The 26,782-nt window shown below is 34.6% G+C and overlaps 1 protein-coding gene across 15 annotated transcripts in view; it reads left to right on the forward strand.

Annotated features, from left to right (window-relative positions):
* Positions 1 to 26,782, forward strand: part of LOC308195746 (uncharacterized protein) — a 262,179-nt gene that overhangs the window by 232,262 nt on the left and 3,135 nt on the right. For 5 of the 15 annotated variants that reach the window (XR_013951807.1, XR_013951815.1, XR_013951816.1 and 2 more), the window contains one exon: positions 3,989 to 6,203. The gene's annotated coding sequence lies outside the window, so the exon portion shown is untranslated. Of the gene's footprint in view, positions 1 to 3,988; positions 6,206 to 25,607; positions 25,656 to 26,782 lie in introns of those variants that run through there. The other 10 variants (XR_013951804.1, XR_013951814.1, XR_013951820.1 and 7 more) reach the window with 5 other exon arrangements.

A 26,782-nucleotide genomic window follows, 5' to 3' on the forward strand; every position in this document is an offset into this window, starting at 1 on the left:
CTGGGAGAGGACAGACCTAGGACAGCTGACCCAAACTGGCCAAAGGGGTACTCCATACCATATGGTGTCATGCTGAATTATTAATATGGGGGGGCTGGCCAGTGTGGGGGGACTGGCTGCTCAGGGATAAGGTGGGCATCGGTCAGTGGGTGGTGAGCAATTGCGTTGTGCATCACTTGTTTTGTACATGCTATTATTAGTAGTACTATTATCATTATTATTATTATTATTATTTTACTTTATTTTCTGTCCTAATAAACTGTCTTTATCTCAACCCACAGGTTTTCGTTTCTTTCTGATTCTCTTCCCTATCCCAGAGAGGGAGGGGGTGGGTGAGCAAATGGCTATGTGGTGCTTAGCTGCTGGCTGGGTCAAACTAGAATAACACTAATTCAAAGAACACAAAGACATAAACTCTCCACATTGTTACAAAAATGCACTTAAAATGCACTAAACATCATTTTCATTTGGTTTGGAAGTTAGGTAGTTGTTGCCCCAGAATCTCAAGAATTTGGGCCCATATCTATGGCAGTTCCCAACTGCACATTTCCTAGGGTTATGTTTATACATTCAACATCATTGATAGCAGATTTTGGTGATGTTAGGATTGTGACAATGTGAAGATTTTTATTTATTTATTTATATCCTATACCATGTACTTGTACAGCAGTACACAGCACGTTGATGCTTCTTATTCTCTTGTAATCCAAAAGAGCAAGAGATTTATTTTACTCTGAAAGGTCCTCATTTGGGGATACAAGTCTCACATAACATACAGCAAACTAATGCTTTGCTAGTGAGATGCCATGATGCTGGAAGTGTTGTCCAGAATGGTCATAGTTAAGGGCCATCTAGAGATGATGCTATTTTCTCTTGATTTTTCTTCAAGAAAAGTTACGTCGGTAGTAGACAGGACAAGAGTCTAAAACATCTGTATGTTCCCTGTATATCTACTCAAATTGGCAAGACAGCTGTAGGTCTACTTTCAGTCTAGAAGAATGCTGTAAAATGGATCAAAAATAAACTAATTCTTGCTATAGTATACATTTGAATTTATGTAACTGAGAATTTTACAAGGAAATAGAAATGGAAACATATGTAACAAAAAATAAGCTACTGACAATTACTGAATTACTAGTAGTTATATGTGCTCCTCAGTAAATAAGAATAGCTTGTTACCAAAGTATTTCTAATATGATGTTCTTTGGTTTTACACCTTTGTTGTGGTTTAACCCGGCTGGCAGCTAAACACCACACAGCCGTTCGCTCACCCTCCCCCCTCCCTCTCTGGGATGGGGGAGAGAAACGGGAAAGTGAAGCCGGTGAGTTGAGATAAAGACAGTTTATTAAGACAGGAAAATAATAATAACAATAATAATAATAATAGTGATAATGGTAATAGTATTAACAATAATAATGTGTAAGAAAACAAGTGATGCACAATGCAATTGCTCACCACCCGCTGACCGATGCCCAGCCTATCCCCGAGCAGCCGGCCCCCCACCCCGGCCAGCCACCCCTATATATTGTTTAGCATGACGTCAGATGGTATGGAATACCCCTTTGGCCAGTTTGGGTCAGCTGTCCTGGGTCTGTCCCCTCCCAGCTCCTGCTGCACCCCTAGCCTGCTCGCTGGCAGGACAGAGCGAGAAGCCGAAAAGTCCTTGGCCTGGTGTAAACACTGCTCTGCAACAATTAAAACATCAGCATGTTATCAGTGCTCTTCTCATCCTAATCCAAAACATAGCACCCTACCAGCTACTAGGAGGAAAAATTAACTCTGTCCTAACTGGAACGAGGACAACCTTTTCTAAAAGGTAATTTCATTTATCTTTTGTGAGCTCAAACCATGAAACTTCCCCTTTTCTTTTGCTTGCATCAATACAATGTTCAGTAAAACAGGCTGTATATATCTATGGTTCTGGAACTGTTTACTTATTGCCATCTCACTTTGCTGGAACAGATTTCTTTTTTAGATGCAGCTGGTCTCCATACTTTTGTTGCTTTCTAGAAACTCAACAATCAAATGTACTTTCTGGGCTTTGCAGAGCAGAATTCACATTAGCATTTCATTGAATCACATATAAACCAATGAGATAAAAAGGAAAGAAGCTACTCTCAGAGCACTTCTTGTTTACTTAGCTGACATACATCTAAGATAAAATGAGAAATATCCCAATCACAAGCTCTGATTTGTCTAAAAATCTTTTAAAATTTTTTAAGGATTTTAAAAGATCTTTTAAAGATTTAAGTCTTCTAAAGATATCTTTTTTTACAGATAAATATTTTTGAGAAAGTTGTTTTGAAATGTATTTCTATTATCAGTCTTTCAAATATTTAGCTGGGAACCACTTCATTTCAGTGATTAAAGACTGACAAGATGCAGGAAGAACAGTAACTTAAACATTCATTTGAAAAATTATTAAAATTGAATATTTGAGCAATTTCATTTTTTTCAGCTATTTCATAGTAAGAAATATACTAAAGTCAATATCCACGAAAATATTGATAAAGATACACGAGAAAATCCATTTTTTTACAGAGAAGAGGATGACCTCTCTATAATAGAAGAAACTAAGTAGATGATTATTTTTTTTCTGTTATTAACAAAAAGCATGAACCTGATTTTGAAAGATTTTACTTAAATGCTAACAATTGTAGCAATTTGTGTTTAATAGCTATCTGAGGGGAAGAAATTTTCCATTATCACTGAATGGAAGGCATACATTTCCAAGGAAATAAGATTTTATAAAAAAATAAAAAAATAAAGAAAGAAAGATTCTGTATATACATATGTATGTATGCATGTAGGTATAAATGCACATAGATAGACATTCATGTATTTGGTGAATGTGGAAAAAAAAAGTTTTATTTATTTATTTTTCTTAAATTCAGAACTCTTTTAACTCCTTCAGAAGGTTTCTGGTTTCTAGTCTATGCACCAGACATCGCAAAATTAGTCCCTGTTGTACATGTATTAGTACTTTGTCCAGTCTAAACATCTTGAGCAAAGGAATGTCCACTGGGAGACTTATTTTCCACAGCCTAATACATCTCACTGTCAGAAGATTGTTTCTTATATTCAGCCTAATTTTTTCCTCCCTTAATTTCCTATCATTGCTCCTAATTATGTCTCCTTGTGCCATCCTAAATCATTTCTCCCCCTGCTTGGTGTTTATGGCCTTCAAATACTTGCAGAATGTTATCATATCCTTAAGAGTTGTCACTTAGCCAAATTCTGTGTAGAAATTTATGTAAATTGGCACTACTATATTGACTTATGCTATTTATACCACTTGAGGATATAAGGCGCAACATTCTATTCACATGGAAAGAGAATTTGTGCCAGTTTGTGTCATGACTCACACCTGCCTAGAGAACAGAGAAGAAAAGTATACTCCAACCATTACCTGTTTCTTCAGGCTCCCACAACCTACTACCACTGCCTCTTTAGTAGGCAAAACTGTGATTGGATTCAAATATATATGCGTGTGTATACATGCACCTCAGATACCAGACATAGATACCGTGAAAAATCTCTGATGTCAACACAACAAATATATTTGAACAAAGGCTGACCCTAATAGGCAAGGCTTTAGGCCAGCCAGGTTCTGTTTTACACATTAAACCAGTGAATAACACACTTTACTTCTAGGTTGGTAAACTTCCGAAGAATGTTATGAACCCAGGCAGGGATAGATTACAGTACTTTTGTCCGAGCTAGAAAACTCTTCCGTAGGAAGTAATAACTCCTTGATAAACCTGTACATGCTCTTGAAATGCAGTAGGTAACTCATTCTGAATTGTGTTTATGCTCCTACCGTGACATAGTCTAATCAGACTAAATAAATAAATAAGTAAATAAATAAATACATTAATAAATAATAAAATTGATGGCAATTCTAAAAAAAAAAAATGTTAATTGGTGTCATAATCCTTAATGATTCAGTAAATCCTTTTTTTTTCTTTTCTTTTTTTTTTTTTTCAGAAAGCACCAGTTCTGCACAGCTAACAAAAAGCTCAAGTGGACTGTGAATCATAATGTTATCTAGATAAGTATGTACTTCAGGCAGTGGTACAAGATAGATTGGTTTATCACAAGAGAGAATGACTTGTGTGATTTTCATATCATTCAGATTATATGCAGAACTGAAAATTTAGAAACAGTCAACACGTCTATGAAATTTATCACCCTTATTCATTCTGTAAACTCTTCTTAGAGGCCAGAAATGAACTCAGAACAGATGTAATCTTAGCTCAACTCAGCTTCATCTAAAGAAGAACAATCTGGAAAAAGAAGCATAATAGCAGACAGATAACAAAGATTCCTTGTTTGCCTCTTCAAAACAGCATGGGTCTATAGCAAACGCACATGACAAGACAGGTTGGTTTCAAACAGAGTATCACAGAGTGTCTTTCTGACAAGCGCACCTCCCACACATGACTTCTCAGTGTCAAAACTCCCACAGCAGGAGCATTGAAAATCTTGTAATGTGACATAGGCACAATCTACAGGAGGCAAAGTGTGGATGGTAGAAGGCTAGGGCTCTCTCTTATTGGCACAATAATCACCAAGTTATTCAACAAAGAGATTGTATCTGTGTATATGTAATCCTCATACTGGTTAAATACCTTTTGGAATTCTGATGTCAAACTGTTCATTATAAAAATGAAGTTAATCCTTAACAGTTAAGAATATTATTTCTCTGCAGTATCCTCAACAGTTATAGGAAAGTTATAATGAGTTAGAATAATAAACCATTTATGTAGCTTAAGAAAACCTTTCCCGTAATGCAATCAGCAAGATTCTAAAGCTACCCCATGGGAGTGCAACTCTTGCTTTGTGGTGACTTGCTGAAATATGCAGGATGGCATGTACCACTTACTGCAGTCTGTATGGTACTCAGACAGATCTGTGGAAAAGAGCATGGGCAAGATTATCATGACTGAAAACCACATGAACATGTAGCAGTGCCTGTTATTTGGACTGATCTGCTTCCACGTCAGCATACACCCAGAGAAGAGGGGAAGAAATACTACATTAAAGTGTAGAAACCTGTTAACCTTAATGGACAAAAAAAAGTGGTACGTTCACTGTAGAAGGATCTCCTGACAAACATAACTTCTAACTTGCTAACAAAACCTAACTTCTAACTTGCTAACAAAACCTTCAGTTGCCCAAGAAAACTGACAAAAAAAGAAAAGTAGTTCTGACCAGAGCAAATAAGTAAAATTCATAAATCTCCCATGTTACTAGAATAGCCATGAAGATACTGCTTCAGCTTAAAGAAACCACTTCAGATAAGACTCACCAAAGATCAGGTCTTGAGCACTCAGAAGGAAAACCTAACTTCCTTCTAAAATACCCTTATCAATTCTTCCAGATTTTCTGTTTTCAGAGAGACATAATGTATATTGTCTTGAATGCATTTCTGTGTATGTGGTAATGGTAATGATTCTAATGAATTAACCACACAATTTAAAACAAAGGTAAATGTCAGATACATGACAAAAAGTCTGTTGCCCTTGTTAGCTATTGTGTTGCCTTAGCATATTTTCCTTGAAAATAACATTACTTATTCTTAATGATGTTTGACACTGTAAATTTTCAACCGAATTTCATTTCTATGTTTTATCAGCATTGTTTCAAATGTATAACTTTCTGGAATTTTCTTGTCATTAAAACAGTTCAAATTAGTTCCTGTTCACTTCATTTGTGCCTTATCTTTTTAAAAATATCCTGTTGTGTACATATATGTGTGTGTGTATGTGCATGTCGGTATTACTACTGCTTCAAAATGCAATATAATGACATTCTTATTTTAGACTTACTAGAGCTGTCCCATATTACTGTAATAATTAAGGTGTTTTCCAAAAGTCCACCACAGTCAAAAGTAGGTTTTGCTATTAACTTAAGTAAATCTGGGGTAAAATCACAAAGGCTCAATCTAAACTAAGCAGTTGGGCAGCTCTTTTTGAAGCAGAGATTGATCCTACAATTCTGTTTTGCTCACTATCTACAGAAATAAAACATTTGGAGTAGAAAATGCTTCTCTGGCCAATCTGCCTATATTCCTTCCTGTGGGAAACAAGGATAGTAGGAGAAGGAAAGTGTACGGCAGCCAGTTCTCATCTCAAGATGCAGTCATGTTGCAGTTTTCATGAATACCGATACAACCCATTTGTAGCTATGAGAATTTGACAAAGAATGACAATTTTAAAGAGATTTTAATTCTAGACACAACTAAAGAACATATGTAAAATCTCTAAGCTCTGATTTTCAGAATGGTCTTTAAAATAAATCACTGGAGAGATAATATTAAAGGCAATATATAGGAATCCTTGTCTTCAAATTTCCAATGTAACCTCCTGGAAATTTGGTTAGGAGAGTTTTTATGTATTTAGGACTGTCAGCTATCATTGAGTGATGCCAATTCCTTTACTTTTCAAAGGAAATAGAGGTTACTTCACAAGATATCTCAGAGTAAACATTCAGATATTCTGAATATTCCTCAGAACATTTTTTCCTCCACTGACTAAAGACATCTAGTAAGACCAAGTTTTTCAGGCTAAAGTGTTTTTGTTTGTTTGTTTGTTTGTTGTTTTGTTTTGTTTTGTTTTGTTTTTGGATAACTCCTTAAAGTTTTTTTAGCATAGTTTGTAAAATTACATTAAAATTGCCCAAACTGATCCAGTATTTACCACCAGTATTTAATAAGATTTATAAATAAATGAATAAACAAATAAATAATCTTAGCGAGCTGTTCACCACTTCATATAAAGTCCAAGATAAGCATCTCAGGATCCTGAGGGAACTAGCTGATGTAGTTGTCAAGCCACTACTCTCCATCATATTTGAAAAGTCATCATAGTCAGACCAAGTGGCCAGCAGGACAGGGGAGGTGAGTGTCCCCTTCTACTCTGCTCTTGTGATGCCCCACTTGGAGTATTGCATCCAGCTCTGGGGTCCTCAGCATAAGAAAGATATGAACTTGTTAGAGTGGGTCCATAAGAGGGCCACAAAGATGATTAGAGGACTAGAGCACCTCTCCTATGAAGACAGGCTGAGAGAGCTGTGAATGTTCAGCATGAAGAAGAGAAGGCTCTGAGGAGACCTCATTGTGGTCTTTCAATACTTAAAGGGGTCTTATAAAAAAGATGGAGAACAACTTTTTACACGGGCAGGTAGTCATATTACATTAGGGAACGGTTTTAAACTAAAAGAGAGGAGATTTAGATTAGATGTTAGGAGGAAATTCTTTACTCAGAGGGAGGTAAGGCACAGGAACATGTTTCCCAGAGATGTTGTGGATGCCCCATCCCTGGAATTGTTCAAGAATAGATTGGATGAGGCCCTAGGCAAGCTGATCTAGTGGGTAGCATCCTTGCCCATCACAGGGGGGTTGGAACTAGATGGTCTTTAAGATCCCTTCCAACACAAGCCATTCTATGATTTTATGAAAAGATCTGTACCTTCAACCTTGCAAGCATAAAGTGAGAATGAGAAGGACCATAAAACATTTAAGTATTTGATTTATGGAAGCATTTAGAGGACTAGAAAGCTCATGGACAGTCATGACTATCCTGTTGAAAACTCCAAACATGAGTAGATCACATGCTTGTGTCCCATATGCAGGGAAATGTTAGGGGGATTGGAAATTGAGCCCTATGTAGCATAACTTGTAACTATACATAAAAGAAAACAAACAAACAAGCACACAAACAAAAAAAATGAAAGTGTGTTCAAAAACCTACTTTCCATGTTTTTAATTTATCCAGCTAAGGAGGTATATAGCAACATTACACTTCCATTGCTTTATCTTCATCCCCAACTAGTCAACATAACTTAACCTGGACAGAGGTAGATTCACCAAAGTCTGTTATTTCATCAGAACTATCAGATTTCATTGAAACTCATGGTTTTCACGTAAATTTTCAGTTGGAAATAGTATGAAATTTATTATGTCACACTGAATGGAATAATTTTTGAACGGAAGCAGTGAAAAAAGAGAATAAATGTAAATTTAAGGTGCAATCATTATTTTATTTGCTGCTGAAGTAAGTGAGAATCTTTCTCTTGGCCACAGTAGATTTAGGATTAGGAACTATGAGTGTGACAGACACAGGTACCTCAGTGAATGACCTTATAGTACCCATGATGCATTTCACAGCAAAGAACCAAGTAAGGAAAATTACAGTTTTTGGCAGTCTCTGTTTCATTCTTCCTTGACTTATAGGTGTTCCCTTGCTTTCAGATTCTTGTGGTCTGGGCATAGTTTCAGGGTGGATGAAATTAAGGTTTTTCTGCTATTGAGACAAATAAATAATAATAGTGAAAGTAATTAACATTCCTTTTTTTTTTTTTTTTTTTTTTTACAACGCAATGGATAAGAAAAAGTGTATGCTATTGTTAGGATTTTCTCTCTTTTTAAAGGTGTGAAATTTTAAATCTGAATTGTTTTAAAATTAAATGCTGATAGGTTTTTTCATCTTTTGATAGTGCTAAACAATATATATATTCTTAATATTTTTAAGGTTACATTTTTTTTTCCACTTTTATGCAGTTATTCTTACATTTTTGTTTTTTAAGATCTTAAGAACACTGTTTAAAAAGTAAAAGCCAGAATAGTTGTATTTCTTTAGGACAAATAGGGGGAAAATCCATTTGCTTCTACGCATTCCTCGCATGTTTGATTGTGCATGGTACTGGAAAGCACGTATATACAACATTGCCTCTAGAGTACTCATATCTTTTCTTCAGTGTGCTGTCAAAAATTTATGCCAGTTCTACTGACATTAATCCGAAAAGGTCAAGCTCAAACATAGAAATAGTATATCTCTTTAGCTCTATCTGAGAACAGATGGCAAATCATACTTAGAAAAAAGCATTTATTTATCTATTTATTTATTTTCAGAGAGACATTCCTAAAAGTTTCTTCAAGTCTGACTGGAAGAAAGTGATATATAAACTACTGTTGTGGTATTCCTAGACCATGAGAAGATACTTGTCTTGTTAAGTGTCACTACATAAAGGGTCATCAGTTATAACAACCTAAGACTAGATTTGAAAAAAAAATTAAGAGATGCAAATAATTAATTTATATATTTCCTTTCTTTTTTTTTTTCTGCTTAAATATTGTCTTGTAACAAGTTGGATTTTAAAAACTTATTAGAAGTCATTCCATCAATGTTTCATCTGAACTTAAGACTCAAAGAAAGAAGTCTATTAATACATATGTAGCTCACATAACACATTTATGAAATCTGTGTGTGTAAGTTGTAAATGAAGAATTAAAATTATTTTCCCATAGATATTATATTCCCTACTGTTTATTTCAATTTTTTGTCGATTTACTTCTTCTGTATGTACCTATATTTTTCCTATATAATGTTCTTTATTTACGAGCTTAACTCCCCCACCCTTCTTTCTTTTTAAGATTTGGTAAAGCTTTTTATCTTTTCGAGACACCAAAAGAGGGAGATTATGGTTTAGGGATAAATGAACATTGCAATCTTATGGAAGTTAATATTCCTTAAGTAAATGTTTTTATTAGCAAAAATATGAAAACAACAGAAGTGATCCATAGTGTCTCTATTCTCAGAAACTTCTGTTTATAATTGAGTGTTTTTCCTTTACTTATTCTGTATGCCTACAAAAAGTCTTAAGGAAAGTATGTATGCTTTTGAAATTTTGAGTCCTTAAACAGGGTGGTATAATTTAACAAGTTGCTACATCTACCTACATTTCTGATTTAGGTATGGAAATGTTTTAGGCTCATCTGTTGTCCCCATGTCACCAAAAAAAAAAAAATACTTCCCACTTATAGAGCAGTTTTTTATCCATTTCTCACAGACCACATAAGCAGAAAGAGCTAAAGGAGAGCAAATGACAATGCCATGCTCAGGTGATCATGCAGTGGCAGAGCCATATTTGTAATTCTGGTCTTAAGACAAAATGGGAACAGCTATAAGAGAAATAAAGGCCTGGAAAAAGGTCTTGCTTAAAACTGTAATCATAAATGGTGTGTGATAGGCATTAGCTATTGTCTGATAAGACAGTGGCAAGGATGGACGTCAATAATAGAAAGGGAAGGCATCAGCAGTGTGTTATTACAACCTTTGTACTGAAGCTGATTTTATAGTTTTTCTATGACTCTCACTAGTTGTCCGTATTTGCTGTCTCTTCAGTTCATCTTCCAGAACGTAAAGGATGGACTGTGTTCTCCAAAGCAGTTGTCATCAGTCATCAGTCTAAAGCACAAAATCTCAACTGTCGAGATTCAATATAAGAATGACAGGAATGACAGAAAAAGCAACAACCATGAAAGAGGAGGCAGTGTTTATAGGGCACCATAGATTATAAAATCTTTGAAAACAAACAAACAAAACATCAACAACAAAAAATAAAAAATAAAAAACACATAAAACCACCAGGTTTTAAATAATTATATTCTTTGGGATTTAGTATACACTTATTTTACAGTGTAAAGAAAGGATGGTTTTGTAGGTAGATTGTCTAGGTCATAGGAAGCCAAGTTACAAATGCAAGTCCTCTCTGATTAATGAAGGTATACCAGTTGTTACAACAGAATTTGAGAATGGCATTTACTATTTTAGATATCTAGAAGAAGATAAACCTGGACCTATGTCACAAAACTTTCAGTTGACATTAGGATAGGAACTGAATGGCCTAGATTTGGTAATATAAGTTTCAAATTTGTGAGAAAAGTTGGTAAACCCAAATATGGGAAAAAGAATATTCTATACTTAACAGCTGTAGAAACACTCTAGAAACAGGTAGTTCTGCTGTTCTGTGTCTCTGAATTCCAAGACATGTTAGAGCAAAGAGGAGTGAAGGATATACCTATCCAAACCCTTCTCCCATATTCCCTATTTGCTGGTTTGCATTTGTCATCTTTTAGCACTCTGACTTCTACATTTCCACCACTTTGTCTATCCACTTAATGTATAGAGAAATGTACTGATTAATTGATGACTGTGTATTATATTCATAGATAACTGTAAAGAAAGTGGGCATTGATATTGCAAAATTGGCATACTTAAATCCTTTGTGGTCCTAACTTTCTCTTGCCTTAGTTCCTTTTGTCTAAAATGTATGCAATAATACTTTCCTACATAATGAGAATAATGGAAAGGAAAAGACATTAAATACTTGGGACTTAGCTAAACCATGTTAAAAAAGAACACTTAAGTACCTAAATCAAACATGGTAAACATTACACCAGACTTCAAGCTGCCAAAAGAGCATCTCCACGACTTTTAATGTTTTGCCAAAGAAAAGTCATCATGCTAAATGAAAGCATACTTTGGTTTTTTAATATGACTTGAGTGAATATAAAGTTTCTTCAATGTATTTCATCTTCCTTTTCCTGCCAGGTGTCAATATCGGTGCTACAGAGTGTTGGTGATAGAATTAGCAAGTTAGGATAACAAAAGAAATCTCTGGGAAAAGGCTCAGGTATTTCCTTGTAAAATAAGGATGTAATGTTCAAAGGAAGTGATCAAAGTGGTGGTATTACATGGTTGAACTTTCACTTAGATGGTAGCATTACATGTCCCTTGTCAGATGTGCTGCCTCAGCATTTCAAACTACAAAGGGAATGTTACAACTCCAATGCAAGTTACTGTGAAATACTTTGGTTTATATAGTGAGCCATCTGATATACTGCATTAACAATATATAAGAACTAAGAATAAAACAAGAAACAAACTAAGAATAAAACACAAATTCAGATGTGAAGATTAGGGTTTTATTTATTTGTTTATTTTTAATTCACTAATCCATTTTTCATTAAATTTTAAAATATATACTATGTTAATAGAGTTAATATTTTTAGTACTGAAAAGGAGGAAATAACTGTTTTCCCAGGATTTATTTGTGTGTTATATTCTAAAGGTTAAAAAGAATAAAAAAGTTATTTTTATTTTATTTTTTTTCCTTAAGGAATATACAAATGACTCTATTCTGAAAATTTCTATATATACTTATTTAATGTGGTTATTAAAGATCCTGTAGCAATTTTCTCCAGAGTCATGGCTGATAATCCTATTTTCCTGACCCAGTTTCAATTTCCATAGTTACTATATCAAAACCCCTTTGTTCAGATTCCCCAAAGTTGTGTGAAGGGGCTGGTTTTCATCAAACGATGTCCTAAGAGGCATTTTTAATATGTGTGAGGGAAACATGGGACGTGTGAAAAAGGTTATAACCCTTTAGTTTGGATGTTCTCTGTCCTCAAGAGTTAAGGGAAGCAAAAATCAAGATGCCCTCAAACTATGATTTTGTTATGATTGTTCCGTCTTAAATGCAGGAATGGAACAACTCTGAAAAGAGCCTGAAATTTTTGCATACTGATGTAACTTTACTTAAGAACTGATAAGTTGTAGTATTAAATATATTTTGCAGCTGAGATGGTGGCACTGAAGTGATAATAAAGAAGGTGAACCAAATCAGTAATAAGACAGCTACATAACGCTGTGTAATAATGTGTGGGAAACCTGCAAAGAGACTACAGATCTTTCTAACTGACATATCTTGTCCAAATATACATTCATTATCTTTATTGCTCTGCCTTGTATTTTAGATGATGAACAATGACAGTGTCTAGGGTCCTCCTGTAAGATTATTCTTCAAAGGTGGTATAACAAAGATGAGGGAAGGGAGAGGCTGATGCGGTTTTTGGTCATTTACTCAGAAATACTGACACTGCATGTTAAAGTCAATGACAGCGTATTCTCCTGAGAACTGACTAAATACAATAGTGATAAACATAATTACTGAAAACTTTATTCTTAGACTATGTTCAAAAGTCACTAAAAAATAAATAAATAAATCTGCTGTTCTTTTAGTATGTATGTTGTTTGTTTAAAGCCAGGGTATTTAATAAAATAATGAACACATGTAGATCAGAGAACATTACAGATCCAGCTGGTCAATCACTTTGAATCATAAGAAATAATAAATATATTTTTAAACTGCAAATATAAATAATATATATCTATGCAACATTCTCATCATTGAACAGGTACTTTGGTTCAGATTCCTGCACTGTATGGCTTAGGGAGAACTTTTCCTTTGAGTACCTCCTTTACGCACTTTCTTTTCTCTCACTCCTTTATTTTGTTGTTTTGTTTTGTTGATTTTTTGCCCTTCTTGCTGTCCACCTCAGACTTTTTGTCACCTTACTTCTCACTTATCTTTCATGATCCTCTCTTTCAGTGTTCCATCTCTTTCAATAGATGTAACCATCTGTTTGAATCACAATTTGAGAGACATACAGTGTGTCTGTATTAATATCATCAGGAGTGCACTTGCAAAGTGAATCTCAGCTGTCCCCACTTGTCTTTGGTTCACATAGTGGAGTGATCCCAGAGTGAAAGAACTGGGTTCCTGGCAGATGTGATCTCAAGATTCTCCTATTTCATTCCTGCTTCAAAGGTGGATTTGGTTTATGGGACCAAACAAAAACAAATCTGAAGTAATCTGATTCACACCAAAAAAATGGTTTAAAAGATGTGAGCTTGTCAACACTGTCTTTGAAGTCTGTGCTCTTTCTTAATTGTGCTGCTTGCTAAGGTGCACATATACATAATTTTATTCAGTCACAGTCTGATATATTTTTTTTTTCCTTTAAATTGTACATTTGAGAAAAGAATTTCAGAGACATGCTCAGACTCCATTGTTTACAGTATTATCTATTTTCCTTAGTATAGAAAATGTTTTTTGTAGAAAAGGTGTGTGTGTGTGTGTGTGTGTGTTTTTTTTTTTGTTGTTGTTGTTGTTTTTCCATGGATTGTCAGCGCTCCTAGCACCAGGCTTTTATGTAATTCTTTGGGTATTTCTGATTCTTCTTCAACAAATATAAATCACATAAATATACTTTAAGAAATCTGATTAAAGGAAAATATATAGAAGCTTGGTTCCTCCAATAAATGATCAATGGTGGGGTTTCTTGTTTTGTCATCTGAAAAAAATTATAGATAGTGCTTTTCTGTTTTTGTTACTAGTTCTAATGTGTGACCTCTCGAGCCTTCAGGCTCTTCAGGGAACAGCATAAGACTTAAAATGACTGAGAAACCTCTTTCACTTCTGCTCTCAGGACATACAGATTTTTTGACTGTATGGTAAAGTTTTCTTGAAATGAGATACCTTAGCGATGAAAGTTTCTGCTCTGTTTCTGTCCATAGATTGTAAATCTGTGAACACCAAGAAGTCTTAGCTGCACAGAGAATTTTGAAAAGTCCAGTTTTACTAATCATCATTATTCCATAAAAATGTCAACTTCTCCTCCAGCTCCAATCCCATATGCTCTTGATCACGATCTTCTGCCTTTCATCAAATGAGGCCCTAAATGAACTCAGTTCAGTCTTTTTACCCTAGAGCAGTTCACCTAAGTTCAAGGGTAAGTCATAAGTGGTCAAGGAAGGAAATCTGCATTTTATCTTTATCTTTCCAAAACTTAAAATGGCATCCAGGTTGATGGATTAAAAATTGTTCACGATTTTGTAATATATATATATTTAGAAATAGAAATGTGCCTTAATTTTGTGTTCAGGTTTTCTTCTCACTATTCATTTTCAAGAAAACAAATTTATTTACATTTTACACTGAACACATTTTGTCTTACTAGACTCTAGGGTAGTTCTTTGGAATTCTGCATCTGAAAGAGGATCATCATACCCTCAGAACATCTGGTTACTCAGTTATTAAAAGCAGTTCAAAACCAATATGGTGAAGGAAATAAATTAAGTGTTATTATTGCTAAGAGAAAAGTAAAATTCTGTCCTGAAATCTGAAAGAACTTCAGTTGTGGGTCTTAACCTTCTCATCCTGTTGTCAGTGGCTAAACATGACATTGTGTGTGTCTGATATTAAGAAAGAATTTTTTTCTCATGCAAAAATTCAGAAGTCTCTTCTGGGGGGTTTCATTGGACAAAGTGATTTGTGTATTGTGATTCTTCCCAGAGAAGCTTAAAAATTCGTAAACTAATGTGAAAAATGTTGAAGGACAGCCACAACTGTTGTAAAAGGGATCCAAATAATATATGAATATGTGTGATCCTTGGTGTGTGATTTTCCCATAAACCTATGCAAACTTAACAGTCATTTTGTCAATGCTACCAGTATGATCTGGCAAAAACAAATTCATTTTATATTGGTTAGCAACTGATATGCAACAAAAGCAGAGTTAGCTGCCAATAACAGACAATGTTTATCTTGACGTTGTAACTAAATGTCGTATCCAAATCAACTTTCAAATATGTCTCTTTCTTGGAAGCTTTCCATGAACTTTTCCTTTAAAATCTCCAATTGTATATTATTTGTTTAGTTACGTTTACATCATGTTAGGTCATCTGGAGATCACATCTATCTTATATTTTGCTCCCCAAATTATATGACAAAATTAGCGTATTGGTTAATAAAATTTGCAATTGAGGCTACTCATTAAAAACACTTTGTAGGAAAGGGAAATACTTTCCCTCTCCACTTCTGTCTACATTTCAGAATTGCTCATGAAACTTATTTCCACGTTCTGTTTATTCCATATCAATAAAATCCCTAGAAAAAAAAAACACTATTTATTTATTTATTTATGACCTTACCCACTCACAGTTTTGTGACACTGCATGAATCTTAATAATGACTATGTAGTTATGATTTCGTTCTATGTTCTTAATTTGGGAAAACAGTCATTCATCTACATGTCCTGAATTACGTAACAGCATTTGCAAATTATTTGTATCTGAATATATTGCATAGGATGTTGGGTAAAAGGCAAACTCATTGATGTGCTCGAAGAAGGTCAAATGTAGTTGAGAGAGTGGACACTAAAGTGGCCCTGGTTATAAAAACAGAATTGCTGGGGAGGAGGGAAGAACAAAGAAAAAGTTGTGTTTATCCATATTGCATTTGACAGTCATTGTTTTGGATCTTTACACTGTGATAATTACTGAAGTATGCCATATATCATTTCCAAATTCTCCTTGGTTCCAGCATGCATTTGGCATAAACTCATTTCAACTGGCTCATTACACTGCTTTTGGACCCAGAAAACCTTGCCAGGCTGGTAATGTCAGGATGGAGCAAAGTCCTCTATTGAATCATTCTGAAATCGCAAAATGACCTTCAAATGATCTTAGATCTAGCTTTTAGTGTAACATATATTCCCGTAGTAGTTCAATTTTAACTATATACATTTATATTTGTCATTATTTTATAGAAAACTGAAAAGATAGATATAGCTAACGGAGTTTATTAAGTCTATGTATTGGGCCACTGTGCTTTTATCCTTGCCAGATATTACAAATTTCTTCACCAGATTTGCTTATTTATGGCTCTTGTTAGCTATGCTAAACTGTATGTAAGTTTTATAAAATTATGATCAATAATTTGGCTTTTCAAGTCTTACTTATATTTGGGGATTCCATTTTGTTTTTTATTTATTTATTTATTTATTTTTATTTTTTGTGGTGTAAATCATAATAGCAACACTGGTTTATACCAGCTGATATCTACTGCACAGTAATTTTACTCTCTTTCTTTCATATGCTGTCTGTATATCTTCTGTGCTGGTGAGTTAGTTTAACTAACATCTATGGGGACTTTCTATTTTTTCAATTATGAGAGAGGTCATTAAGGGTACAGTTTTGAGAAAATACAGAAAGCAGTGTAGGAAAAGGTCTTAAGCTCATAAATGTTCTTAATTATATATTGTGTCCTTAGTGTAAAGAATTACTTTCAGGTCATTCTGTCTCTTTTATCAGAATAAATCACCATCATCATCTGTTCTTTTGTGCATTCAATTCATGACATAATAGTGTCAGAGGTGGCACAGAATATATACATATATGCTCAAATTCCAACACAGTGACCCAAATTGTGTCTACAGCTGCCAAGCAGACTGCCACAGACATTTAACAGAAAGGGCTTGTTTTAGAGAAGTATTTGGTTCTACTGAAGGGAGGTAAATGGAGCGATGACTTAGTGAATCAGACGAAGGAACTAGATTCAAAGCCCATTTACCACATGACTGAAAATGAGTTTGACTACCTGATCCTAATCCCTGGTTCATATTTGAAAAAAAAAAAACAAAAACTACAGCGTCTGTAATAATTGGCAATTTTTGCTTCAAATAGAAGGAGGACCAGAAAAGAAAGGTGTGCTAAATTTCAGAACTGAAGTGCATCAGAAAGATTGCACCAGTATACTTTCATGGTGGAAAACAGCACATTAAAAAAATTACATGGTATAAGCTTACCTGACATTTTTTCATACTGTAAGGAAAAAAATAATAATTCTCCAAACACTGAAGTTTAAGCTCAATTTTTCTCTATATGCAGCACTTCTAAGAAAAAATAATTCAGTTCTGTTCTTAGCAGAAGACTAGTTCCTGAGATTATAGACTGAAGTGATAGTCAGGAGATTAAGTTCAACTCCTGGATTTTAAGAAGAATTTCTGAAGAATTTCTATGTAGTCGCAAGTCCATGCCATATCACAAAACAGAGGGATTCTGCATTTGCACAGTGCAGGTTTACCGTTATCCTGGGAACAACTCTGGTATATCTGATTTCACAGTACATGTAACATAAAGTCATTCTACAGGTGCAGAATATATTTCAGGTGTCGGATTTGCCATATACCTGCAAATATATGTACATCCAGCACATACTTAGTGATACTTAACTCAGCAGTCATCTCTGGATATAAAGTGAAAAATGTAAGGTGTTCTTGAGAAAATATATCTGCTATCACACTGATGTCAATATCACTTTGAGCTTTATTCTCCACTTATACTTTATATGAATATATAAGGATGTAGTGCCTCCAGACCCAGGACTTGGGAAACACAGGTCGTAAGATGTATTCCCAGAAAAAGACACCTTTAGGAACAAGCTGGTAATAGACCATGCATATTTACTGGAATAAACTTTTTTTTTTTTAAGAAATTTTGTTTATTTATTTATTTATTTATTTTCCAGACCTGATCCATAAGATCAGGAAGGAAAGAAAGAGTCCAACATCATTGTTTAATATTTTTTTTATTTGATATTGCTTGTGTAGCTCAGACCATTCTTTATTTTGCTGAATTCCAGCCTAATAGTGACCTTATATTGTTGATTATTTATTACAAATATAACTAAGGCATCACAATAAAGAATAGTAAGGAATAATTGCCAGTGTGGAAAATCTCACAACCTGAATAGCTGTCAGACTTCTAAACTTTCTTTAGCTTAATATAAAATAAGTAAATAAAATATTAGGAAAAATCACGTGCAGAACTCCCTACATTGCCAAACAAGTTTTATGCTGAAGGTCTTAACTAGATAAAATTCCGCTGCATAAAAATATATTTCATAGCACTGATTGTGTTGATTGGACAAAGTAAAAATATAGTGAAAGCACTTTTCTCTTTAATCTATTACAAGACTTAGAGTAGTAGATATCTCACAATTAAGCAGAAATGCAGATGGACATATAATGTAGATAAGTATACAGTGTTTAAGGTGTAAGTCTAAGCTTTTCTGAAATTGACCTACTGCTAATAATTAAATTATGAGTGAAATATTAAATGTAACAAGCAAACTGATACCTGACCTTTGTTTCTGAGTAACTACCCAGCCTGATAATTAATTCTGTTTACATTCATAGAGATGTAAAAAAAAGCTATTAATTTGTGAAAGAGAAAAATAATTCCTCCTAATTAGAAATAATTTGACTCAGAATTGACTAATCAAAATTAAGTTTATATATATATTTTAGATTCATTTTAAATAAGTCTTACTGCAAGACAGAAATTTACATTGGGCTTCTTTTCTTAGTAAATGATACAAAACCTAACAATATCAACAGGAGTTTTTGCATTTGCTTCTTGCATTAGGATATCATCTGCCCAGAAGCAATGAGCCATGGCAACACCTGATACCTGCACTTTCAACTCACTTTGAAGTTTCCTAAATTTCTGTCAATGTCATGAATCTGAACTGTAACCTCAATACAACTGAGTGAGCTTGTGTAAGAGAGTATTGTAATAGATGTTTCTTATTTCTAACTGTTTCTTCTCGATAATAGGAATGTAAAGAAAATTAAGGCGTTTTAGCTCTTCTTACTTTGACATTCTATTGCTTGTTTTATAGGATTTGTTCTTTGAGAAGTGGTGTTTCAATCTTGGACACTGCAGAAAGGAAGTCTTATTTTATTAAAGCTTGTACATAAAAGTAACACAGTAACATGTTATATTACTCCTTGCTTCACAGAATGTCTTACTAGTGCATTATTGGCACATGCAGAAACTTATGATGATTACGTACTTCAGAGTTCCTGAAGCAGTAGCTAAGTATGGATTCTTATGCAGCATGTTGCTAATACAACTGAGTCTGGATCCAAAATGTAATGAAAACTCAGTTTTAGTAGGATGTTCAGTGATGCACTATTCTAAAATAAAGGCCATAACACCTACCAACACACCATTTTCCTAAATCTCAACATCCTTCATATGTTTGGAAGGCTAGCATCAGATCCATGAATGCCAGATACTATCTATAACCTGATATGAGACATGGTAGAATTAACAACTCCCTTGATCAGGCATAAGGTATAAGAATATAAATCTAGGAAACAATATACTGAACACTAAATATGACTATAAAACATTCCTTCTGAAAAGAAAAAGAATCACATATAGAATGTCAACCAAGATGCCAATTTACAGTCTAAAGAAATTCAAAGTACCGAAGACATAAACCTGTGTTCCATTAAATGTTGTTTTTAATGCTCAGGAAGTATGTGACTAGGATAAGACTTTAGCTAAAATTGTTCAGTTTTATAAAACGCTTGTATAAAGCTCTTAAAATCCTTTGGTACATTCGGCAAAGCTACGATTGGAAATATTACAACCTTAGAAATATTATCTGATGCCCTTGTGATTTTTGACATCAGACTTCTCTAGGGCTAGTACATTTTGAAACATAATCAAACTCTGATTCCAAAGGCTTGATAGGCTGTGGAGAGGCTATATTGTCCTAGAGTTTTTGTGAGTTATTATTAACTTTGTGTGTTGATGTCATATCTTCAGTGGACACTGCAACTCACATCATGAGATTTGGTTGATGGGCACAAAAGGGAAGCTTCATCTTCTACGTATTCTGATTCACGTGTTCCCTTGAGGTGTTCCCAAAATCACTGATTCATGTATTATCTACATGCTGAAATGTAATCAAAAGTTTTTCAGACTTTCCAGATCCAGTTCACTGCTACAGCCCAGTCCTTTTTCACTAATCACACCAACCACACACTAGAAATCACCCCAGTAAGGAACAAGATGCATTTTTTTTTTTTTTAAATTTTCTGAAGGAGAGAACAACATACAAGACTACTTCTTGAAAGAAGTAAATGTAAATCATGGATTGGAGCTGGCGTTACTTTGCCTGTGTTTGTTGCTCTTGTGTGGGAAGAAATAATTGTTTTGGTTTTCTTAAGAATAGTTTACTGGTTTTGCACTATTTCCTTCATATTATTGCCATCATCATCATCATCTGGTTCTTGTAATGAGAAAGTGCCTATGAGCCACAGAGACTGGAGACTGTTGTGCAACTCACCCAAATCACTGAAGATAGATGTTTTCTGTCTTGAATGGCTTACTGTCTTTAAAAATTGCTATGAATCCATGATCAGTTCTGCCACAGTGTCAAATGGAAGGATTGTATCTGAAAGCCTTTTCCCACACTGCTTGTCACTTGACTTGAGCACATGCAGTACCAAGTGGTGCCAGTTCAGTTCTGCTGGCATCCTGTTAACCCATCCCTTTTCACATGTATGTGCACGAAGTACACCTAGTTTTCTGATAAAGGTAAATACAATTCTGTTCTTGACCAGTTATATTCCTTAATCTGTCAGATACGTTGTGGTAAAGTAGTTTATATTTAGAAAAAGAAATGTATGTTCTTACACTACTATAATTCATATCACAGATGTAATTCGTGTTATACAAGGTACTAGCTAGTATTCCTGGGTCTGGGAATAAATACTAGCATAAGCAAAATTCCATTTGACTTATATTTTGGTAGAAAGTGTAAATTCATACCACTTGTTCTGCCATCCAAGTAGTCACAGTATAAGGCACTGTGTCTCATAATACTGTGGATACAAAGTGTGTAGGTGTAACCCACTGCCAGCAACAGCAGAACTTTAATCTCTGAAGAAGTTTTCATGATCATATAATATCCCACTATGTTCAGAAGACATAGTGGATTGCACCTTTTTCAGTCTAGGGGTTCATTTACTACTTTAAAACTGTAGCGATATTTTAGGTAAGCCAAAATATTTAGATATCCCACCATACCAAGGCTAATACATTGAGATGACAGTTTGAAATAAATAAAGGCAGAAAAAGAAGTCTTGAACTTTCATGTGAAATTCTATTTCTAGTTTTGCTTCATTCTGTTTATTTTACAAGAGCTACAGTAGTACAAAGATTTTTTACTATGCTACTGATGTACTGTGAAGTCTTGGGTAAGTAACTTAATTTTACAGATTTTTAGTTTGTCCATTATAAAGTAAAATAATATCTTAATAGAAAACATACTAGTGTTTTTAATGCTCTGTGAAATCTCAGAAGAAAATATCACGTAACTGCAATTATATGATTTTATTATTGCTTTAACACCTTGTGTGTTCTATTCAGCAGCAAAATTTCTGTAATCTTTATTTTTCAAACTAACAAGCCATCTATGACATAATGACAGACACTGTCAGAGAAATCCAAGGTAGATAAACGGACACAAGAGACAGTTTAAAAGCACCATCAATGCTGTACAATGCTTTTGCTGAGGATTTCAATTCTGTGTGGGACCTTACATGAGAAACAACAATAAGAACAATAACAAGAACAAAAAGAAAATAAAGCCTGCTTAAAAAGTGAGATACTGATTCACAGAACCTTTGGCTCTACAATTTTAAGTATCCAAACATGTCTAAACCAAAACTAACACAAGTTAGTTTTAGGATTACATAGCACATAATGATAAAATCCGTCTTAACGTTGCAAGTGAAAACCATACCTAGTATAAAAATCATTGTCTTCAACAGAGCCTATAACAGATGTGAATGTGGCCCTGGATGTTAAAAACTGGTGCAGTAGAAAATGAAAGTCTTTCTAAAAGAAAGCAATTTTATTTGTGTGCAGAAGGATGGGTAACAGACATCTGGTTTAACAGGAGTGAGCAGAAGCAGTGGCAGCATGAGAAGCAAATGTTTTTATTATTAGCAATTCAAATGCAGGTGTTGTATTGGAATCATTCATCAGGGTTTGCTCCAAAGCTAAAACTTTATTTCTGAAAGTTCTATAATTTTTCAGTCAAAACACTTTTCCTTTTCCCCATAGGGTGAAATAGAGATGAAAAACAAAAACAACACCACCACCACCAACAACAAAAAACATATACACACACAAAGGAAAAAAGAAAAAAGAAAAAAAGAAAGAAAAACAAACCAAAGGAGATTTTCCAAGAGTATTAAGATTTTTTGATGTTTAAACCATAATTGAAGCTTCATTTACAATCTAAAAATTCAGTGCACATACAAGCCTAATAGAAATATGTTTATCTCAGACATTTCTCTGATTTCTATGCACATATGAAACTTACAACAATTTGCATGCTTGGAAGAATCACCATCTTTTCATCTCTGTTATTAACACTCCAGCCACACTCCCATTAGAAACACTTATTCTGTGATTACAGTCCTCAGACTTACTCCAAATGCCTCTTTCTGGTTATGTAATGATCTTTCAATACTGAATCCTACTAAGACAGTCAATTATTAGCCATTCTCCCCCGAAAGAGCAATAAAACATTTATGTACTTGAGATACTCATGTCTGGAGCTTTAGTTTTAAATCTAAGAGCTCCTCTCACCTTCTGAAATTCCTTGCTTTATCAAGAGATTTTGTTATATAAAGCCATTAGTGAAGGAAAGACTCTTTCATTATTCAACACTTGCTAACACCAAAACTCTTGAAAGTATAGTAGAAAACAGTCTCTGTTTCAGCTTTCAACAAGGTACATAAACCATTATCTCAGTACATAGGGAGAGATGTAGCCAGAATTTATCCCATTTTCAGCATCCATGAATGCCTGCATGTGTGAGAGAAATTTGGGGCCAGATGTGGGTAGGTAGCCAAATAAACTGTCTCTCTGAAAACACGGTATGGCATGCAGTTGAAATGGCTAGGAAGCTTGTTAAATTTTGGTACCACATTTCCAACACATCAGTTCCTTTAACTTAGGTGGCATAAAAGGAGTAAGTCATATGCCCGCCTGAATCTGTAATAGTTTACTTCACTTCAGCTGAACAAATTGGGAAATACAAATATTCGATCTGTTTTTCAGTATTTTGATAACATGAAACACCTTTTTTATGTCTCTCCCCGCCCCCCCCCCCCCCCCAAGGTTCTTTCAAAAGTATCTACAGAGACCAAAACCTATGCCCACCGACTTCAATAGTTGAGGGTTATGACCAGAGTTAATTACTACAAATTGTGACACAAGATGAAAGAAAAATGCCAATATTTGTCCCCATTTTAAGTTTCTGATCTTTATTGAATTTCTGGAATTGAAAATAAATGCCATAAGGTAATTAGAGATCTAAATAATTGGTTTATATTTGATTTACATTTATAGTTCTATGATTTTTGTTAACTAAGGAATGAGAAATTGAATTGGGAAAAGGAGAGGAAGAAAAGAGGAGGAGAAACCTCTGATCTTGGGGAAAAAAAAAAAAAAAGAAAAAGAAAAAAAAAGCAGGAAACCAAAACTGAAATTTTAAAATAATCTACTTCTTTCTTATTTTTTTTATATTTTTTTTGATTGCATGACTCTATAGGCATATTTTATGTAGACTCTGTCTTTAACAGAGAAATAAAACAGAACCTGAGCTATTTATTTACTGACAGTTACATCTGTTCCCAATCTAAACCAAAATATTCTTGATTTAATTCAGCTTCCTGCATCTCAGCTGCTTTTGCATTCTACTCCACCTCCAGGTACCAATACTTATTATGAGGCTTTTCATACGTCAGCTCCATTCATGCATAACATAGTGTTACAACGAACAAGAAATATCTGCTTTGTAGTCACTGTATATTTACCATGTGTGGGCTATTCAATACACTTTCATTGTGACACAATTTACTAAATTGTTGAATTTCACTTATCTGTAGAAAATACTTGAGTAACTCACATATCTGTGATCCTCTCAGTGCTATCGTGTCAGAAAACTGCATTTTGCCATCTGTCAGGCTTGCTTATTGGTGATTACTGGTTTTTGTTGTTGTTTCACATAAACTATTTCCATATTTTAAAAGATAAATGTGTAGTGTCCTCAAGTTCAGAAAATATCTAGACATACTTTACACAATTGTGTTCTGTGAGGGGTTCATACAGAAAACAAATATATGCTGAAAAAAAAAGTTATTATAGTGATTTTATCTTTAGAATGATATATTTGGTCAAGAAGCAAATGAATATGGGTCTGGAAGCTTGGATCCTCACTCTGCTTGCCTCATGTCTTCCTCAAGGAAGAACTGCCTAAACTAAATATGTTCAAAAAGATTAACAGTCTCTGCTCAAAAGAGGCTATGAATACTGAGATAACACAGGGGTGTTGCAGCTCAGGAATGAGGCAAATTGACAGCTAGCAAATAAATTCATATTGCTATACAGGTTGGCATATATTCAAAAAATGAATTTGATCACCTTTTTTGTAGTGCATCATGTAGTACAATAAAATGAGAATGGAGATAAGCAGAGAATCCACTTGGGATTTGTAGCTCTTTAGTTGCTTATTCAGCATATCAACTGCTATTGCCATATTTTTTGATTGTCGTTTTTATTCTATTTTTAAATGGAAGAAATCAAAGTGCTCTTTTGATTTATCTCCCTTCCAACAAGAGCTTTAGTTTCATTTCTAATCTCCCGACACTCATTTTTCTTAAGTTGCAGTTTCTTATTTGTACTCCATAGGCTGCACACAATAAGTACCTGTATGGAATGGGCTCTGGGAATTTTGCCATAACCAAATGAGTGAGGACAGAGCTGCTATCTCATCCTTACAGTCACCATATTCAATTTCTTCTTTAAAATGTGTTACTAATACCTCATAGTTCATAAAAAAGAATCAGTTCTAGAAAGTGGTTTACTTTGAAATGACTGAAAATAAAATTAAAAAAAAAAAAGGAATAAAAATATTACATTTTCTTTAACTGTGGGCTTCCAAGCTACTTCTTGAAAGGCATATGACGGTATCTCTATGGAGCATGCAGTAATTAGATTAATTGCCAAGTCATTTGGTCATTTCCTTTCAGAAGTGAGAAACTCTAATTTTTTACCCAAATCTCAAGTTACGAATAACCTGAATCTTTGAAACAGTAGATTCAAAAATGTTGATTAACTAAAAAAATGACTGTGAAATTATCATCATATGATTCATTCTAACAGGGAGCAAATAACGACAATCAGGACTTCTAGGAGAAATATAGATATGTCAGCAGGATTGCACTGCACTTAAAAAATGTCTGTGCTTATGTTACTAGTCCCATGCCAACAGAAGGAAATGGCAACACAAATGGTTTTAGAAACCGGTAAGAAAAAAAAAAAAAGAGAGGGGAGGGGAGGGGAGGGGAGGGGAGGGGAGGGGGAGGGGAGGGGAGAGGAGAGGAGAGGAGAGGAGAGGAGAGGAGAGGAGAGGAGAGGAGAGGAGAGGAGAGGAGAGGAGAGGAGAGGAGAGGAGAGGAGAGGAGAGGAGAGGAGAGGAGAGGAGAGGAGAGGAGAGGAGAGGAGAGGAGAGGAGAGGAGAGGAGAGGAGAGGAGAGGAGAGGAGAGGAGAGGAGAGAGGAGAAGAGAAGAGAAGAGAAGAGAAGAGAAGAGAAGAGAAGAGAAGAGAAGAGAAGAGAAGAGAAGAGAAGAGAAGAGAAGAGAAGAGAAGAGAAGAGAAGAGAAGAGAAGAGAAGAGAAGAGAGAAGAGAGAAGAGAAAGAGAAGAGAAGAGAAGAGAAGAGAAGAGAAGAGAAGAGAAGAGAAGAGAAGAGAAGAGAAGAGAAGAGAAGAGAAGAGAAGAGAAGAGAAGAGAAGAGAAGAGAAGAGAAGAGAAGAGAGAAGAACAAAGAAAAGAACAAAGAAAAGAAAAGAAATGAATGTAGGAATTAGCAAAGATTTTAACAGTTGGGGGAATTTCCCACCCCTTTCAATATCATCCATGGTATGGGAAAATTGCAGTTTCTGTGCCCTTCAGTCTGACAAGCACAAAAAGTGTTGGTTTTAAACTACTGCTTGGAAAATTTGCATGACTGAGATTATAACTGCCTCTGAAACACAGTGAAGTACTTCAAAAATTGCTTTAGGAGTAGGCACAAGAGAAAACTGCAGGTTAAAAAAAAAAAAAAAAGAAAAAGAAAAAGAAAAAAAGGAGAGACAATGTGTTCCAGGCTCCTCTTTCTACACTTTTTTCTCTGCTCAAAAATTTGTTCTTTCATTATCAAATATATAACATTTCTGACTTGTTAGGTTTCACAAATACAGCCAACCAAATAGGCAGTTTACACAGAATTACAGAAACTGCATTTACCAAACAATCATAACACAGAGGGCAGGAAGAAATCTTTGGCATTTTCCTAAGGTAAATGCTGCTTAATTGAAAACATTTTAGTGTTAAAAAATATAAAGACTCTCACTCTTATCTCTTGTGTTGATTGTAATCTCTTGTCTTAATC

This window comes from Anser brachyrhynchus, assembly GCF_964034855.1.
Source record: "Anser brachyrhynchus genome assembly, chromosome: 5".
In the NCBI taxonomy this organism is placed as follows: Eukaryota; Metazoa; Chordata; class Aves; order Anseriformes; family Anatidae; genus Anser; species Anser brachyrhynchus.